The sequence below is a fragment of the Panthera tigris genome, chromosome A1 (assembly GCF_018350195.1).
Source record: "Panthera tigris isolate Pti1 chromosome A1, P.tigris_Pti1_mat1.1, whole genome shotgun sequence".
In the NCBI taxonomy this organism is placed as follows: Eukaryota; Metazoa; Chordata; class Mammalia; order Carnivora; family Felidae; genus Panthera; species Panthera tigris.
The window spans coordinates 63,688,632-63,708,011 of NC_056660.1; the positions used below are offsets into that span (position 1 = coordinate 63,688,632).

The 19,380-nt window shown below is 35.0% G+C and overlaps 1 protein-coding gene across 1 annotated transcript in view; it reads left to right on the top strand.

Annotated features, from left to right (window-relative positions):
• The window catches only part of GPC5 (glypican 5), a 1,419,588-nt gene that overhangs the window by 772,877 nt on the left and 627,331 nt on the right, over nt 1–19,380 (top strand). The window lies entirely within an intron of this gene.

Consider the following 19,380-nt stretch of genomic DNA (forward strand, 5'->3'; position numbering starts at 1 on the left):
TGGTGGGTTTAATTTGCATTTCCCTGAAGCTAATGATGTTGAACATCTTTTCATGTATTGGCCATTTATATATCTTTTGAAGAAAAGTCTCCTGAGATACTTAGCCCATTTTAAATTAGATTTTCAGTGTTTCTTATTGAGTTGCAAGAGTTCTGTTTTTTAAATACAAGTCTGCTACAAGATACAGGATTAACAAAAGTTTTCTCCCATTGTGTAGTTTCTTTCCTTAATGGCATTCTTTGAAGCACGTTTCTGATTTTGATGTCCATTTATCTATTTTTGCTTCTGTTGCTTGTGTTTGCAATGTCCTATTAAAAAACAACTAAGATTGATAGACAAGTTTTCTAATTTTTGCATATGGTATGAGGTAGGAACCCACTTTCATTATCTTGCATATGGGTATCCAGTTGTCACAGCACCATTTGTTGAAAAGATTCTTTTGGAAGTATGTTAGCAAAAGTTGAATACTCAGCTGATCACAAATGTGAGATTTTATGTATAGACTCACAGTTCTAGTCCATTGATCTTTTATGTCCACTACCACACTGTCTGGATTAACATAGCTTTTCAGTAAAACTTGAAATTGGGAAGTAGGAGTCCTCCAACTTTGTTCTTTTCCTTCAAGATTGTTTTGGCTTTTCTGGGTTCCTTGAATGTGCATATGATTTTTAGGATCACCTTGTCAATTTTTGCAAGGAAACTAACTAACATTTTGATAAGGATTTGTTAAATCCGTAGTTCAATTTGAGAAGTATTGCCATCTTACCAAAATTGTCTTCAGATTCATGAATGTGAATATCTTTCTATTTGTTTAGGTCCATAATTTCATTAAATCTCTGTAGTAAAACAAAACTTCTTGATACAAGATAATTCATTGAATTTCAACACCATTATTACAATCTAGTTCTTATCATTAACAAACATTCCATAGTATTGTAAGGTCTTCTGGTGTCACAATACACAACTAAACAATTGTTTGTTAGTATGTATCCCTATTTCCAAAGAAATACGAATTGTTTCTTGAGATTAAGTACTAAATACTACAGAATTTATATTCATTATTTAAAAAGATACAATCAAGTAGAAGAGAAAATAGATCAAATATCCAGAGATACATTAGATGTAATCTCTATCTTAAATAATAGTTTAGGGAATTATAATATGAGTTCCATTATATTTGAGCAACAGTCCAGACTGGGTTTCCATACATTTCAAGGTTGATTGTATCAATTTGCATTTTGTTTAATATCTTTTTAAACTTTATTGTACTAGATTTTTCTAAAAACAGCATTTCTGTATTTTAATATTTTTATCTATGTAAGATAAATATCTTTTTGGTTTTTTGTATATCCTATGATTTTTTTTTTTAATTTGTGTTAATGAATTTTATTTTAGCTTTTTTATATTAAAAATCATTGTCACAATGACAGGGCACCTGCCTGACATAATGCCTCTGTGATATAGCAAAATTCTACCTACAAAAATGTCTGGAAATACTATGCTACTGATAGTATACATGGTAATTAGTTGATAACAAATTCATAAGATATGATATAAAAAGCATTCTTAAAAGACTAAAGAATCTGAACTCTTTATCTCAGTTTTGGAAATACAAGATCTTTGGACATTAGCAAATAGTGTCTTGTTTTTGTTTCTGTTTTTCCCCTTGAAAAACTATTTGTAGTTATACAAACACATTCTTTGGTGTATTTGTAATTGTCCCTGGTTTCAAGTACATTGACTCTGAAGCCAGAAGCCAACCTTTAAGAGTACCATTGACCCTGGGAATACAATTCATTCCTACTCATCAGTTAAAAGAAGCTTGAGTTCCTGAAATTACTTTATCATCTTACTCTGATATATCATGATTTTTCTCCCTGTTTTCCAAACACCAATATTCATAAGTTGTACTTAGCATATATTTATATTCTAGGGCCACCGTAAGAAAATATGCCATGCTGGACAGCTTAAAACAGAAATTGACTTTCTCATAGCTGAATACTAGAAGTTCAAGGTCAAGGTATTAACAAGGGCAGATACTTGTAGGGTTTCTTTGGCTCAAAGACTACAGCTTTCTCACTGAATCCTAACATGGATTTTTCTCTGTGCGCATACTTCTCTGGTGTATCTCTTCTTGTAAAAAACACCAGTCATAATGACCTATGACCTCACTTAATCTTCATATTGCGTTGAAAGCACAATCTCCAAGTGCACTCACCTTTGGGGTTTGGGCTTCAACATAAATTTGGGGGAACATGATTCACTCCACAACACATGATATATTAGGAATCAAAAGTTTTGTCACTGTCCAGAAAATTTTCTCCCCTTATCTGACAAAAGCTTTCAAATTTTGGTTTAGGAACCACCTTCTCTCTCTGTCTCTGTCACTCTCTCTGTCACTCTCTCTGTCACTCTCTCTGTCACTCTCTCTGTCACTCTCTCTGTCACTCTCTCTGTCACTCTCTCTGTCACTCTCTCTGTCACTCTCTCTGTCACTCTCTCTGTCACTCTCTCTGTGTCTCTGTGTCTCTCTCTCTGTGTCTCTCTCTCTGTGTCTCTCTCTCTGTGTCTCTCTCTCTGTGTCTCTCTCTCTGTGTCTCTCTCTCTGTGTCTCTCTCTCTGTGTCTCTGTCTCTGTGTCTCTGTCTCTGTGTCTCTGTCTCTGTGTCTCTGTCTCTGTCACTCTCTCAACTCCTGCATTATAGATCTGAAGGATCTTAATCTGGTCTCATAGATGGGAACAGGACACATTCAAACCATTTCTCTCTCTAGCTGAAGTGATTGCTTTAGAGGCAGATTAGTGACCCAAGTCAGACAAATATCTGGGGATATGGCTAGAATAACAGGAAAGAGGAGTTCTTGTCTTTCTACTTTACTAGGCTTATGATTTATAAGCCTGGAGCCATTCTTAACTGTGCTGCCCTTGTGTGGAATGATCCTGCCTAGAATAAAGCCAACAAGGAAAATAGCAGTGTTCTCATATAAGAAAACTCCTGATGATAGTATCTGAGCATCTGGATCCAGCCAAACTGAAATCTCAACTATTCCTGGACTTCTCAGCTGCCTGAGTCAACCAATTACATTTTGCATTAGCCAGTTTAAATTTGATTCCTACTGTTGTGACCAAAGTAATCCTGGAAGAGCATTTTAGCTCCTTAAAACTATAAAAGGTGAATTCTAGAGACAGAAGTAGAAATTCAAAAGGCTTAGAACTAGTGTTCATGAATACTAACTAGGCATGAGGATTAGATGGAATACCTATAGCTATAGGGAAAAACTAATTGTTGTCTTATTTAAAGGAAATATATATTTAAATACATAAAGTTACTACATCTTTGCCAAGAACCAAGTGGATTACATTAGTCTTTGGAGAAATATTCACTCCCTATAATTCAAGCATAACCCCAAGTACAATAAGTATCTTGTATGAGAACTCATCTTTAAGAGTTCTTCTGTCAAATTTGATTCCACTCTAAAATGATTGGTATTAGAACCAATAAGAGGAGATGAACACAAGTTTGGGAGACAAGAAATCTGTGCCTGATAAGCGGTGAATTACTTAAGCATAGTTTTCCCATGAAAAATGATTATGGAAAGAAATTGTAGGGAAGCGTAAAAAGATGACATTGGAGCTCCTCAGAGAGTTGGAGGTTTCAACAAAATTGGGGTACAGTGTTCTTGGTGTTGAAAAGCTTAAGACAATAGGATTTCCTAATCAGAAATTAGACAGTTAGGTTCAGATTTCAGAGTTTAGTAGTCCATGGCAATGATAGTTCAGGGAATGGGATAGTAAATTGTTGAAGTGCATCATGGGTAAAAAATGGAATCTCTCAGTTCTTTGGAACATTGCTTGAAAATACTGCACTAAGTTGTTTTTTGGAATGTCTAGGACTACAGCGCTTTAAGTGAAAGCCTTGCAATATGTCTTTTTACATTCTGAAAACCAAAAATAATTTACCAGTGAGTTTTGAAGTTGACTCTTCCACATAGATAATGTACATATGTCTTGGAGTTTCCTGTGCTGTTTTCATACAAAAAAAGAGTAGTATTAATTACACCAGGAAAAAAAATTCTGAAGTACTCTTGAATCTTATCATAAATTTTTTTGAGACTTATTTACTAGTTCTTGAGGGACAATTTCATCTTGACCACTAATAATTTCTCAACTCAAATACTTGAATGATAGAAACTATTCTAGCCAAGGCAAGAGTAGAAGAATCAGAAGTCCGTTCTCATTAAGCTTTCCCACTACACCTGATATTAAATCTAGCTTTCCTCAAGACCACATCTGACATCAAATGACCATGGTATTAGCCTTAACTTTACCTTTCAGACCATCTCTAACGTGTGTCCCTTTCTGAATGGACATGCACAGAACAGAACCGGATTCTCAAATTAATGGACTTAAGTTTTCTGTCTTGTTCTGTTCTAGCTTTTTAATAGTACTTTTCTAACATCTACAGCGTAATTTCCTTAATTTTTCCCCCTGAGGCACTCTTTAAAAAATGATCTCAGGTTAGAAATATACTTCAAGGAATATTTTCACATTAGAGAAAGTTATTTAAAACCTGTATTTAGTCCCACTTAAACTGTTACTGATATCTTTAAAGGGCATATCAAACTATTCAGAGAATTTATTAGTACTTATGTTGATACCTTTGAGATAGATAAACAAGGCAGCATACGCAGGATTATGAAGTATAAGCTTTTGATTCAGAGAGTAAACCAAACAATAAGCATTTATTAAAGTTATCTTTGCCTGATAACCTGCTACCTCCATGTTTTTATATTCAAAACTGTAAAAGATACATCAAGTCTTTAGGATTCTGTGTTTAATTTCTAACTGGTTTTATTTAATATTTACCCCAAATTTAATCAACTGTTTAGTATTATTCTGAGTCTTGTTCTCAGTGCAGATTTTCCTGATTTTCTCAATAAAATCTTTTTTACAGTTAAATCAAACTTAGAAATTTCCTTATCTCTGCTTTTTAGCCTTAAATTAGGAGTGATCCTTTCCACAGTTTATATTCATCTTAGCCTTAATCTGACCTGCTATTGATAGTAATTTCACCTTAATTTCTGTTGCAACTCTCAAAATACATTCTTCACAGACATTGCATATCCATATACTTTGAGCCAAGGTTGTACTTTGTACTTTATGTTTGGATCATTTTAGGGCTTGATAATTCTGTTAGATGAGCCACCTCCCTAACATCTAGCTGTGAATTCATCTTTGAGAGGAAATCTTCACACTGAAATTTAAATGATCTGTAGGAAATCTTCTATTTCAAATCTGTGGATTAAAGAGAAACCAAAATAAAAACAGACCAGTATAGGAAAGAGATGAGGGTCACTTGGGCCAGGTTGTTGTCAGTGCAAATGGGGAAAAAAATGAAAAAAAATGAAAGCCTCTAAGATACACATTAGAGGTTGATAGTATAGAATAAGTAGGATAGATACAGCAGGGAAGGTAAGAAACATTGATGTTGACTCCACATTTTTAATCTGACTCATTTTATGGGGGATAATCTGATTTGTTGAGGTATGGAAAAGCTTGGCAGATACATAGATTTATGTTATAGGAAAAAAAAAATTACAGATTTATTTTGACTAAGATGAATTTTAGTCATCCTGATAGAGTAGAAAGTAAGATTCAATGATAGGGGCAATGGAAGTCAGGATTGGAGGTATAAACTAGACAATCTGTAGATAGTTTCAAAGCCTTGAGAGGAAATATTTGCTTCGAAAAATAGTGTAAAGAGATGGTGTCCAACTCCTAGCTTTATTAGTCCCTAAAATTTGGGGTAGGCCACTGAGAAGAATCTAGCAAAGGGAGCTGAAAAACGATGGGAGGGATAAGGAAATCCATGAATCGGGCAATGTTGGGCAAATGGTAGTTCTTGGTAGGAGTTATTAACTTTCATAAGGGCTGACTGGTAAAGTTTATAGTTCTTTATTCAAACTTTAGGATCTAGTATAACTTTACACTCACTGGCACTCATTGACCAAAAGGTTGGTGAAGGGAATAATTTGTGAAGATATCCATCCAACATATGCACGGTGCGTTCTTTTTCAGTACCCCAACACTGGTTTTAATCAGACCATCAGAAGGTAAAATGGAAATTATGACTCCCATAACAGTGAATCTTGCTAAATTTCATTTTGGTATTATGACATTTGGCCTGCTTTAGGAAATATTCAGAGAGAGAGAGAGAGAGAGAGAGAGAGAGAGCGCGCGCGCGCGCGAGCGAGCTCAATAAAATGTCATAAATGTTACCCAGTTATTAACTGATTTGGACCAATTATTTGATGTTTAAATAAAATACACTAGACTCTATATTCTACATTCTGTGAACTTAATAAATTTTCTAAAAATTCCAACAAGTCCTCAATGACTTAAATTTTATAGTCCAGCTCCAAGATCTTTTTCCTATTTGCTTGCATTTCACCTTCCTTAGAGTTTTACTAAAATAGGGAACACTAGAATTCAATTTTCTCCTTGTTTTCAGTTTTTTCATTCCTAAAGCACTCACATAATGCATTTATACATGTAAAATATTTTCTGGTAAAACTGGAATGTCCTTGTATAACATTGTAAAAACATCATGTATTGTATATTGTCATTCTGTTTAAGTCTGCTCAGCTTCTCTCTTGGGTGCTTCTTGGACACTTCTCTCTCTAAAAGCCATAATTCTTAAAGAATTCTGAGCCAGTAAAACCTATGGGTCTTGGAAGTTACTGTCTTCTTTTTTCAGAATGTAATCTCTCCAGATAGATGCATGGTTCAACTTCCTTTCACAGAGGGCTCTGCTAAAAGAACATGTTCCTGACCACCCCATATGAATTAGCTTCCTTATCTTACCTGATTTCTTTTTATTTGTAGTGTTTATCCCCACTTGATATATGTGTCTCTTTTCCTACTCCTATCCTCTCTCAAGAACAAGGCTCAGAGTAGAAACTTAATTTGTTCCATTCACTAATAAATTCCTAATACCCAGGGTATTACCTAATCTATGGTAGGTACTAAGTAATAGGGGTGATGGAATGAATGAGAGAATGAATAAACATGTCTGAATTTGTGTCTTCATTAGGTGGGGATAAAATCTGCTTACTTAAAGCATATGAATATTTTCAGTGAAATGATATAAATGATGTTATATTTCAGTAACTATAAAGTTTGATATAGAGATCCATATCTAGTATCTTAATATTGCATACATATAGCCAAAAATATATTTGATGCTATTCACTTGATATAAAAATAATTTAATACGACATAACAGATCCATAAAGCCTGTGTATCCTAGCCTCACTAAAGTTGCTTTGGGGGTGTGTAGTCAGGATCTCGGTTTCACTTTTATTATTATTTGTTTTAACATTTGTGTGGAATATATCCCTTTTTTTTTTTTTTTTTTTTTGCTTGAGTTCTGATATATTTTTGGTGAATGTTTTAAGTGGGCATTTGTGTTTGAAAATCCTTATAAAAATAATAGGCCTTCCATTGTGCAATTTATTTTCTTTAGAACAAAGGTGAGAAATAGGTCTGATTTATAGTAAAAGTATAGTAAGTTAGTCATAAAATAATTGAATCAATCATGATCACCCCGCTGATTCTGCAATACTAAGATGGGTGTACAAGTAAGAGTTACTAATAAATTAACTTTTGAGATGTAAAGACTATTTTATACTATGTTACTTGACACGTCCTAAATACTAGGAAAGGTTAGGTTTAAAAGGTATTTTAAACTCGAGGTCTTTGTATTTGATTTGCATCTCCGTTGGCTTGTTTAGAGAGCTTTGATATACTGTGATCTATAACAACATAAATAACGAAGATAAATTTATTGAATTCATTCTTTAGGGTAATGTGTTTACTTATGTCAATGAGAGATGTGGTGGTGGGACGGAGAATCTCAGTTGCTTATCCTTGTCTGTTCCTGTTGGAAGGTCAGATATAAAGATAGATTGCTGCATTATTTGCCTATAAGCCACATCACTCATCTTGACCAACCATCCTGCCAACCCTGTTTCCACATTGGAGACTTGGACGGAGGTGAGGGAATGCATCACAGGTTGTTCTTTTTTCAATACTTTGTGGAAAAGCAACTATAACTTAGGCTCGAGTTGGAGGATTAGATCTTCATATTAAAAAAAAAAACACTTAACTAAAAATCCAGAGATAAACCTAGAATTGAGGTAGACTTCAGTTTTTGAATTCTGCTCTCTGGCTATACAAACATCATATTTATCTTTGGAATGTATCAAATTTTCTGTTAGAGTTTTATGTTTTAGACATAATGTCAGGTTTTTCAACTTTTTATAAGTGGTTTTCAACACTGATTTTTAAATTGGTTCATCTTAATTATAGGAAATTTGGTATACTAATTTTTTCATTAAACACTTAGACAAAAATCTCCAAATGTCTGTGGTACATTCTCAGTGATGTTGGTGTGATACAAATATTTCTTTCAACTTTTTTGCCATGCTGGATCATAATTCTCCCATAAGGATGGTTTTTGCCCTGGGTGGAATTATTAAAGACCAGCAGTGTGCTTAGACTCATGCATGATATCATGCAAAACAAAACTATTACAACATATCATCTAAGCCATATATTGTGACTTAATTTGGCTTTATCTTAAAACCTAATACTGTAATTCTGAAAAGGAAGACCACTCTTTTTGAGAGTTGTTGTTAATTAACATGTTGAATATTTGTAGCTTACAAACCATTTGCGTGAGTGTGTATGGGTGTGTATAAAATCTCATTTGTTCCTCATGAGAAACTGTGAAGAAGGTATTATTTGGATATTATGAGTAAATTAAGATTTAGGTGTTCTAAGTCATTAGTAAGTCTTAGATTTTGGTATATTTAACAATTGAACTGTAATTCATACATAATCAACAGATACGTTTGTTGACACTAATAGATAATTAGTTCTTTAATAGTAGTTGTATTGCTCTTTTACATATTTTACATATTTTAAGCAAGTATACATTGACTATTTCATAGTAAATAGGGATACTTTAATAGTATTTAGTATAATAATCTGTGAAATATTTACCACTCTTTATAGGTATCTTGCAATATTGTGTAATACATAGGAGGCAATCATAAATACATAAGATAAAGTAAGCCATGTAAGTTAAATTATCTGGTGAGTGATTATTCATGACATAGACTGTTACTCAGAAAGACATTTGTTTTACCCTTTTATATATAATTACAATGTAATAGAATATAAGCCTTTTTGTGAAGACCACTTAGCACCCATTTGAACAGTTTCTATTTATCAATGCTCTGGCTTTTCCCCACATAATAATTTGAAAGCCGCATTTATCCAGATTGTGTGTGTGTGTGTGTGTGTGTGTGTGTGTGTGTGTGTGTGTGTTCGCGCTTTCATCTGAATTGTTTGATATATTCATTAACCTTTGATAGGTACTATGAGGATGCAGATGTGTAATATGAGCAGATTTATAATCTAAATGGACAGGTGGTACACATAAACATGTTAAATAATAAAGAGAAGAGGTGAGTTATCAGGATGTTCAGGACTCAGATAATAGGCAAACTGCCTGGCTGATTCCTATCTCTTAGACAACCTAAACAATTCCTCAAGGCATGATACTGAAGGGGAGTGGGAATGTATGGGTAAGTTGTGTAGGATGCCTTAATAGGTTGGTGGGACATGAAATAGAGGAGTAGCAGTGGGAAGACCATAAATGTTCATTTTTTTAGGCTCTTGGCTTGGGGGATTTGGGAGGGCTGGCTAGATATATTTTGGGAAAGCAGGATGGTGTGCCAGCAGGTTAAGCTCAGTATTTTGATTATCTGCTAGCAGACAAGGTATGAAAGTTCAGACACATGAAAGAAATCTGATAGTAATAGATAAAGATGATGTGCTCTGTGTGTGTGTATGCATATGTATATATATGTACATATATATATACAGATACAGCATATCTTCTTTATGTATATATGTATACAGATACAGCATATCTTCTTTATGTATATATATATATACAGATACAGCATATCTTCTTTATGTATATATGTATATACATATATATATGCATACATACACAGCATATCTTCTTTATGTATATACATATATATGTATATATGCATACACACACAATGGGATATTACTCAGCCACAAAAAAGAATGAAATCTTGCCATTTGCAATGATGTGGATGGAGTTAGAGAGTATTAAGTGAAGTGAAACAAGTCAGAGAAAGACCAATCCAACATGATTTATTTCACTCATATGTGGAATTTAAGAAACTAAACAAATGAACACATGGCGGGGGACAGGGGGATGAGAGGCAAACCAAAAACCACACTCTTAATTGCAGATAACAAACTGAGGGTTGCTGGAGGGGAGGTGGGCAGGAAGATGTGTTAAATGCGTGATGGGCATTAAGGAGGACACTTGTGATGAGCACTGGGTGTTGTATAAGTGATGAATCACTGAATTCTACATCTGAAGCCAATATTATACTATATGTTAACTAACTGGAATTCAAATAAAAACCTGGAGGAAAAAAAAATCTGATAGTTATGTGTAAGAACCTAGTTATAGGAGTTAAAGCTTGGGGTTCTGGAGTCATACAGGCTGTGCTCCCAATCTGCTTTCACCACATTTTCCAATAAAATGAACTTGAGCAAGTTACTTAACCTCCCCAGTCTGTTTTCTCTTCTCTAAAATGGTGATACTACCTCCTACCGAGGGTTGTGGTGGGATTAAATAAGAAAATCTATGTAACGAGTTCAGTAGAAACTCAATAAAAAAATTATTTCTGAATTCACCAGGATGTTAAAGAGAAGGCTAGGACTCCAGCCTGCAAAGGTCACAAAGCAGTGGCTGAACACAGGATGATGAGATAAGGATTCTGTCAGGAAAACTCCTGTTTTCTTGCTGCTGAAGGTGCTGTCACTCGAAACAATGGAAGGCTGCTTGATCAAACTTTGCCCCGATTAGAGAACTATGGCAGAGTTGCTAATGTTTTTAAGTTTCATGAGATGATAAAATCTGGTAAATAGGATGCCTGCTTTAAACTCATGTTATGGAAGCCGATACAAAGGGTGTGAGGAACTTAACGTTACCTTCATGCAGCATCTCTTAAGCCACAATTCAAAGACATGCTCCTTAGATTTATTCTGTGTGGTGGTTCTCAGTGTAATGCCCAGCTTGGTCCATACAAGCAGAAGACAGAGCTGGCCATAAGAATCTCTTTATGTTTATCCTGATGTTTTCCTGTTGTTACTTTCCTTTTCCTATAGATTAGTATTGAGGAATGGCCAGATGGGAGCTTGTCTGAATGCATTGGAGACTATTAAAAATTTTTAGGAGGGGGTACTGATAGGACAAATGAAATCTTTAAAGACATTTAAGGTAGTGGCAGAACAAAGTCATTCAGGAATCTGTTTTGGTTATTTTAATTCTATTTTTTTTCAGAATCTTATTCAACCTGAACAAAATATTAGTTAAGAACTATAGAAATCAAAGGCGTGCATACTGGAAACTAGCATAGTGGAAGCATTACCCATTTATCTCCCTGAGGTTGTACTACAATAACTCTCCTGATATCTGTCAAACATGATAAATACAGTTTAGTTAAGGCAATCATATATTATGTAATTGCATATTTTAAACAAGAAATCAATAACAAACACATAATACTAAGGGTCAACGGATAACAAATTTCTTCATTTATAGCAGTATATCTATATTTTTGTTATGAAAAATGGTAATTCAATTATAAATTGTAGGATAGCCTCACAAACAATTTATAGGAATTCTCTGATACATGTCAGCCAATGAAATTGAGAGCTAAAGCTAACAATTTAAAGCATGTATACGTGTGTCATACAGCAGATGCATTACTTTATGTGTAGATCTGTGTGCTTGTGTTCATAGGTATTATTTCAGGCAGGGTTTTACTCCTAATACAGGCAACTACCATATGCCCATTTTAATATTAGCCTTCAAATAAATGAAGATGGGTTTGAAAGAAACTACCATTAATGAAACTTATAACTGTGCTTACAGCTGACAACTGTCACTGAATGTGTATGAAGGTCCTCGAGAGAGCAATGCTCTTCATACCATGTGTCTTGAGCAGAATTCACTTCCACTTAGTCCTTCTTTACATCCGTAAAGAGGCTGTACATTTAAAGATCCTGGCATAGTAGAACTCTTGCAAGTTGTAGGCAGTGCAGTAGAACGGCTCATCAGAAATAGCTTGCATGACCTTCACTGCTTTTGTTCTACTTCAAGATGATCAGTTTTGACAAATAAAAATGACTATAACTTACTGTTGTCAAAAAATAACTGTAGATGAAAGTTACAAAATAATGCACGTTAAAATGAGATTTGGCCAACTGATAATCGGATTTTCAGACTTTTCCAGATCCTGCTAAATGAGGATGCAATGTAAACTAATAAGGATAAAGCCTGACCAGCTTTATGATGGCATATGGCAAGTCATTTTCATTGTTTGGGGGAAAAAATGTTTATACACCATGTATGAAAATCTGTTAAAAAAAAAAAAAAAAAGGGGGGGGTTGGGTTAGAAATCCAAGTTAAAGTAATTTAAATCCATAAATGTGGTAATGTTTCAAAGTATGAAAACTATATTTAGGATTCTCTTTAGTACCATATTTTCTTTGTAATTCATGTGTTGTATGCTTAAATATTGTGATAATGTCACATAGCATCAAATTGCAATCCCTCATAAAGTTCCAGAAAAACCTAGCAAATGGGCAGTGAATGTGGGAACACAGTTAAGGGTGGTATTGATGAACTGACAATACTAAAGTCAGTAACTGGATGTATAGGAGGTAGTGGATTTCTGGAGAAAAGGTAACTTTTATACAATATCATAGCAGAGGGAAGAATAAATGCTTATAATATTGTGCTTAAATTGTTGGATTTTGGTATATCAGGCATTTTTAAAGTAGGGAACATTTAAAGCACACATATATGTGTATTGTAGATATTAGGGATATTAGATAACGAGCTAATGAATTCAGCAAATCCATAATATCTATAAATTCAAATGAAATGAGGAAGATGATAGGCAGATTGAGTTCATGGATATTTAACACAAATGTTTCCTTTTTTCTTGGAATACATTCAGTTCAATGACCAATTTCATTATAATTTTGAAATAAATTGCCTTAATCATGTCAGTGACCATTACATTATAAGGCATTTATGAAAGCCTGGAAAAATATAGTCATGATTAGAAACTTTAATGATTCATTTATTTTAAAAAACACCAATAGTTATATCTAGTTTTGCAATAAATAATACCAGTAATTCCAATCTATATTTTAAAAGAAACACTATTAGATTCCTGGGCATACAACAGAAAGCACCAGATAACAGCAGATTAAGACCGAGTTTTTTTCTCTTACATGAAAGAAGTAAAAGGTAAACTCATGGTCGTGAAGGACCACAACTGCTTCATTTTTTTTCTTTTCTTCCATTCTTTGCATATGGCTCACTACTTAATGAGTGCCTACTATGTTTCAGGCAGTGTTTTGGGTACCGTAGACATAACTGTGAATAAGCCAGACAAGTTCCTAGCACTCTTAGCCCTTGTATTCTAGTGAAAGTAGATAGACACCAAACAAGTACACAAAAAAATTTCAGGTAATGCTATGGTGAAAATAAGGTAGGCCTCTGGGAGAGATCATTTCATGGGGGAAGGTGAACTGCTATCATATCGAGTAGCAAAAGTCTTCTGATACCATGACATACTGTCTGAACCAGAGTGTGTCCTCTTTCTCTCTAAAGCATGCTCATCACCTTTCCACTGATCTTCATGTCTTTTTCTACACCATATGGTGTAGATGGTCCATGGCACCATCACCTGTCATGAGGGCTGCAGCAGTACTCAAGATGAATTCTTTTTAAGTTTATTTTTTACTTTAAGAGAAAGAGAGCATGTGATCAGGGGAGGGCCAGAAAGAGAAGGAGAGAGAGAACCCCAAGAACACTCCGTGCTGTCAGCATGGAGCCTGACCTGGGGCTTGATCCCATGAACCATGAGATCATGACCTGAGCTGAAATTAAGAGTTAAGTGATCGAGCCACCCAGGTGCCCCTCAGATGATCTTTAAAAAAACAAACAAAAAATATGAGAGTGTGTCCCTTCTCTCCTGTGACTCCATTTTAGAATTATAATTAACTGTAAAATTATTTACCAATGCCCATAAAGCTGTTCCTATTGAATTTCTGCACAACTTTCTAACTTTATCTGGTACTAAAATTCATTATCTTGTCTCTGCGTAGGCTACATGAACCTTTTTTCTGTTTCTAGAATACATTAAGCTCATTCTTCTCTCAGAGCCCTTGGATTTTCCTTTTCCTCGGACAGTAATGTTTTGTTCCGAATCCTGCCTTAGTCATGAAAGGAAGGAGTTTCAAGTCCCTGGAAATTTGAAGCAGAGACAGGAATTATTGATGTTATTGGATGTACTGGGAGGTAGTGTTTTCAGAGATCTCTTCCAGTCTACATCTTTAGGACTGTTTTGCTGACCACTTTGGTCCAAGTTTTCAAGTTGTCACTTAGTCACTCTGTCACACTACCCTTTCCCGTTGTTTTAAGAGTATACGTCAGTAACTGAAATTACTAGTATCTTAATTCATGTTTGTTTTTCTCCTCTGTTAGAATATGAATTGCTTAAAATGAAGTAAAATAACTAACTTGGAAAAAAACAGTTTGCCTATTTCTAGAATACTGCTTGCCTATAGTAGGCACTCAAATAATTTTAGATGGGTCAAGTGACTTTTAAGTTTCCACAGTATAACTTATAAAACATATTGAGGAACTAGATACATTATAATAAAGTAGCTTTCTATCATCTGTGCTTTTAAAAATATTAGATTGGGCTTTGGACAATTGATTTTTAAAGGTATAATGAAACATAGTATTTTCTTATGTAGTTAATTTCTCTCTCCTCAATGGAATGTAAGACTGTGGCAAGAAATTGTAATCTGGGACACCTGGGTGGCTTAGTTGGTTAAGCGTCCAGCTTCAGCTCAGGTCATGATCTCACAGTTCACGAGTTCAGGCCCCATGTTGGGCTCTGTGCTGACCGTTCAGAGCCTGGAGCCTGCTTTGGATTCTGTGTCTCCCTCTCTCTCTGCCCCTTCCCTTCTTGGGATCTCTTTCTCACTCTCAAAAATAAAAAATTTAAAAAAAAAAGTAATTGTAATCTATGTTGGTTAGTGATAAGTCTAGGGGATCTAGGACAATGTCACATGGGAGTTGAGCAATTATTTATGGATGAAGAAAATATTCTGTGACTATCCATACCTATGAATGTTGATTTATGTACAAAACCAAAATTGGAAGAAAACACCAAATTTTACTTTTTAACACATCTAAACACATGCTGTATCCTCTATTCTTATCTTATCCTCCTCTTGTGTGAAGTATCTTTGCCTCCTTGATGTAATCTCTGACAGCTTGGTACAGCTTTCTGGTGAACATACAATTTTGCAATAAGAATGGAGTATTCCACTCCCAAATGGCTCAGTTTTGATGTCTGTAATTGCTTTAAAAAAAAAAAAGCCACATTTGACTTAATGGCCAGGTAGTGTCTGGGCAGAAGATGCCATGTCTGCTTCACACCTACTTTTCAACACTCACCAGTTGGATGGTAGACAATATTTGCATTTAGATTTCCTCAATGGCATACTTTCTTCTCCTTTGGAATAGCCAATGGCTGTAGGAGCCGGGTCTTACCAGGGACAAGAACCAACTATGCAGCCTTTTGCCCAAGTCTGCATTCAGTGACCTCATGTAGGAAATTAGTCATGGTGGGAATAGTGAAACTATGACCTCTCCAAATGTGACCGATCTAAGTTCGTTTGGTCTTACTTGCTCACAACTGTACATATTTGAGTAGGGCTGTATTTCATGATAGTTGCCTTTACTCCCAGTTCCTCCGGACCATTCTCAGGATGCAGCATGGGACATGGAAAAGATTGTAGATCTCAGAATCTCATCCCACTGATTTCCTCTCTAATGAGCACTGGGTCAAGGTAGCTTCCCTGGACCTCATTTGTAAAAAGCACTTTTGCAAAGGGACTAGAAGAAAGTAAGATGTGTAATATCCAAATACAGTGCCTGGCACATTGAAGATCCTGAAAGACAATATCTATTATCTTTTAAATGGTGTGGTACCAGGAGAGGTAGAATAAAGCCAGACTTGCATAAAATTTCTCTATTAAGAGTTTAGCATACCACGCTTAACTACAGCCTGTTAAATGACCATTTATTGCCCCAATTAGGTGTACTTATTCTGGCTCATTTTTCAATCATGTGTGATGCAAAGGAAGCTGGTCCCCATCTATAGCACAATGTTATTCAATAATGCAGAGCAAGGGTAAATGTAGTTAGAAGCAAAGAGAACATCAAACACTCTAATGTAATGATCTCAAACTGAGTTTATACAGTCAAAAGGTAAAATAATCTCCCCAATGTGGTTATATCCTTTAATGTTATGTCTTATCTGAAGAGATAAATTATCTGAGAAAGGATGGAATTGAAGTAACTTAGAACATTAAGCAACCATTGATTTGAGGTAGCACTCAAGTCTAGAAAAGCATTAATGATATGGCTGAACTCTCTGATGATAAGGTTTATAAATTTTTTGAAGAATAGAAAGGGGATAAGAAGACCTGTGCTTTTGAAGATTACATTGTAATTTGTAAGGAGAGGAAGGTTGATCTTTGAATAAGGAACAAATATTTCTGGTTAACCGAGAATAATCAAGATGTTGTAATAAATGCAAATACATGTGAGAAAGAAGCTCCCTGTGCGGTTGTAATGAGAGTTTTATTATATCTCTGACCAAGTATTTTGCAGCACTAATATAAAACTACATAAAACCTTTAGTCTTGTTTTTCCTGCTTTTTTTACTTAAAATACTTTTGAGACTGTAAAATGATGGGTCCATTCTAGGTATTAGAATGTAATGAAGAAAAAATACACATGGTCATATAGTTGCATATACAGACTTATAAAAACATATGTATATACATCTCTACAGTTTCTTACAGGAAAATTACCATTGTATAAAAAGTTTTTCTGGATTATATTTTCGCTACTAGAGGTTACCATAAAGTTAAACGATCTACCTGAGATTTTATTAAAAGATGGAAAGTAGATAATTTGGTAATATACAGTTAATAGCAATCAAAAAATTTTAAACATTTCTTTAATACACTACTGAGTTGATACTAAAAAAAAATACAAATGTCATCAATTAAGTTTCAGTGACCTCAAGTACTGCAAACAGGAATAAGATGCATTCCTTTAGCTAAAGAGTCTAAAATAGATGATGGATATCATACAAAATACTTATGTAAAAGCTAAAATAGAAGTGCGATGTGATAAGAATGGAAGAATGTGACAGTGCTGTGGAAGTTTAGAGAGCAAAATGATTGTCAACTGGCAGAGGAAACTTACAGTGGAATTTTCCTTGGACCTTAATTTGGAGAGTATTTTATCAGTTTCTAAGAAAGGGTGAATTTTTCCAGTATAGGAGAATATGTAGGCAAGGCATCGAAGTAGGGAAGATCAGGTCCAATCATGTTCATTTATTTGGACTGAAATTGAGGAAGTAATGAGGGGGATAGTGGGAGACCAGTCTCAAGGGGTTATTAAAGCCTAGAAAATTGTGAACTATGAAAATTATGAGGGTCGGTGAAAAGTCACTGAAGGATTTAGAACTTCTACATAACACAAAAGCTCTAAGAACAGTTCTGCTACTGCTGATAGACTGGAGTAAGTGAGGATGTTAGAAATCTATTTAGGGCTCTATTTAAATAGTGAACACCTCAAAATAATGGTACACAAAAAATAGAGAGATAGAATGTAAATAAGTAGCTAGTAATGTAGGGAAGAAAAGAAGTCACTTGTGTTCAATGGATTCCAAATGCCTCAAGCAAAGATAGCATTCTGGATGACCACATACATGATGTTGCAAAGGAGTATCATGTATAGTAGAAGCAATGATGCATAAATTGTGAGAGTAAATGAAAGGATGTACATGAAATGAACTTGTTAATAATGCTTTAAGCAAATGAAGATTATTATTGGTTTTATTATAAAATTTCATGGTAATATGCCTAGAAAAATGGTAATATTTTATTTATGACTTATTTTGAGAGAGAGAGAATCCTAAACAGGCTCCACACTGTCAGCCTGGAGTCCAACACAGGGCTCAAACTCACAATCTGTGAGATCATGACCTGAGCCTAAATCAAGGGGTCAGCTGCTTAACTGAACGGGGCACCCAGGTGCCCCTAGAAAAATGGTAATATTAACAGAATTTTGGAAACCAAATAGTTTTGGGGGGATGAAAGAGCTTAGTTTTAGAAAGATAAAGCTATTGTGTCAGGGTCCTAACAGGAAAAAATTAGGATGGTTCAAGGAGGACATGCTTACAAAACAATTAATTATAAGGCCATTAATAGGATGTAAAGGAACTACAAAAGATACTATAGGAACCCCAAATGAGTAGTAGCCCAGTGGATTGCACCCCTGAGCATGAATGGATGAGTAGAGAAAGAGATGAAAGAGGAGACTTCTGCATAGTTAAGTGGCCTTGAAAATAGTCAAGGGCCAAGAACAGATGAAGGCAACATCACAAGGGAGTGAACCAGGGCTGAGCGTGGGGGTCATGGAAACTAGATAACACTCTTCTTCGTTCTTTGGGTATTCACTGGGATTCCTTGTTGGCAGAACTAATTGGAAGCCAAAGAGCATGAGCACCAATTAAGGTATCTATACATGTCAGCCTCCTGGGACAGAGAACAGGATGGAGAATGCATCTGGACAGATGCCAATAGGAAGACTTCACAGGTGGGTGGAAATGAGTCTTCAGTCAGAATTTAAGAATTTGTGTGTTGGTAGCGCCAACAACTGAATGAGATTGTATTGCCTAGTTAATATGTCAGGCATGCTCAAAAAATAATGAAAGCTTTTTTGAAGAACCTTTGGGTAATGACAGGTGTTTTGCATTTCATGAAGTTTATAGAGATTCACATTAAAGTAACTTTGGAGCTAGCTCCTCACTCTTACTCATTTGACTAGAAAATGGAACAACTTGTGCTGGATAAAATGGGAAAAAACTGACTTATATATATTACATCCTGGCATACCCCTTGAGGAAAAGAACATATTGGCAAAACAGCTGTGAGCAAACAAAGTTCTATACTTAATTAGGATGGAGCATCAAAGACCTAACCATACTTTCTGTATGAACATCAAACAATAAAGTTGTGATCCTTCTTCATTTAGAAGCCATGGTTGTTTGCATCGGTGAACTTTCATGGAAGGACGTCTAATCTAAAGAC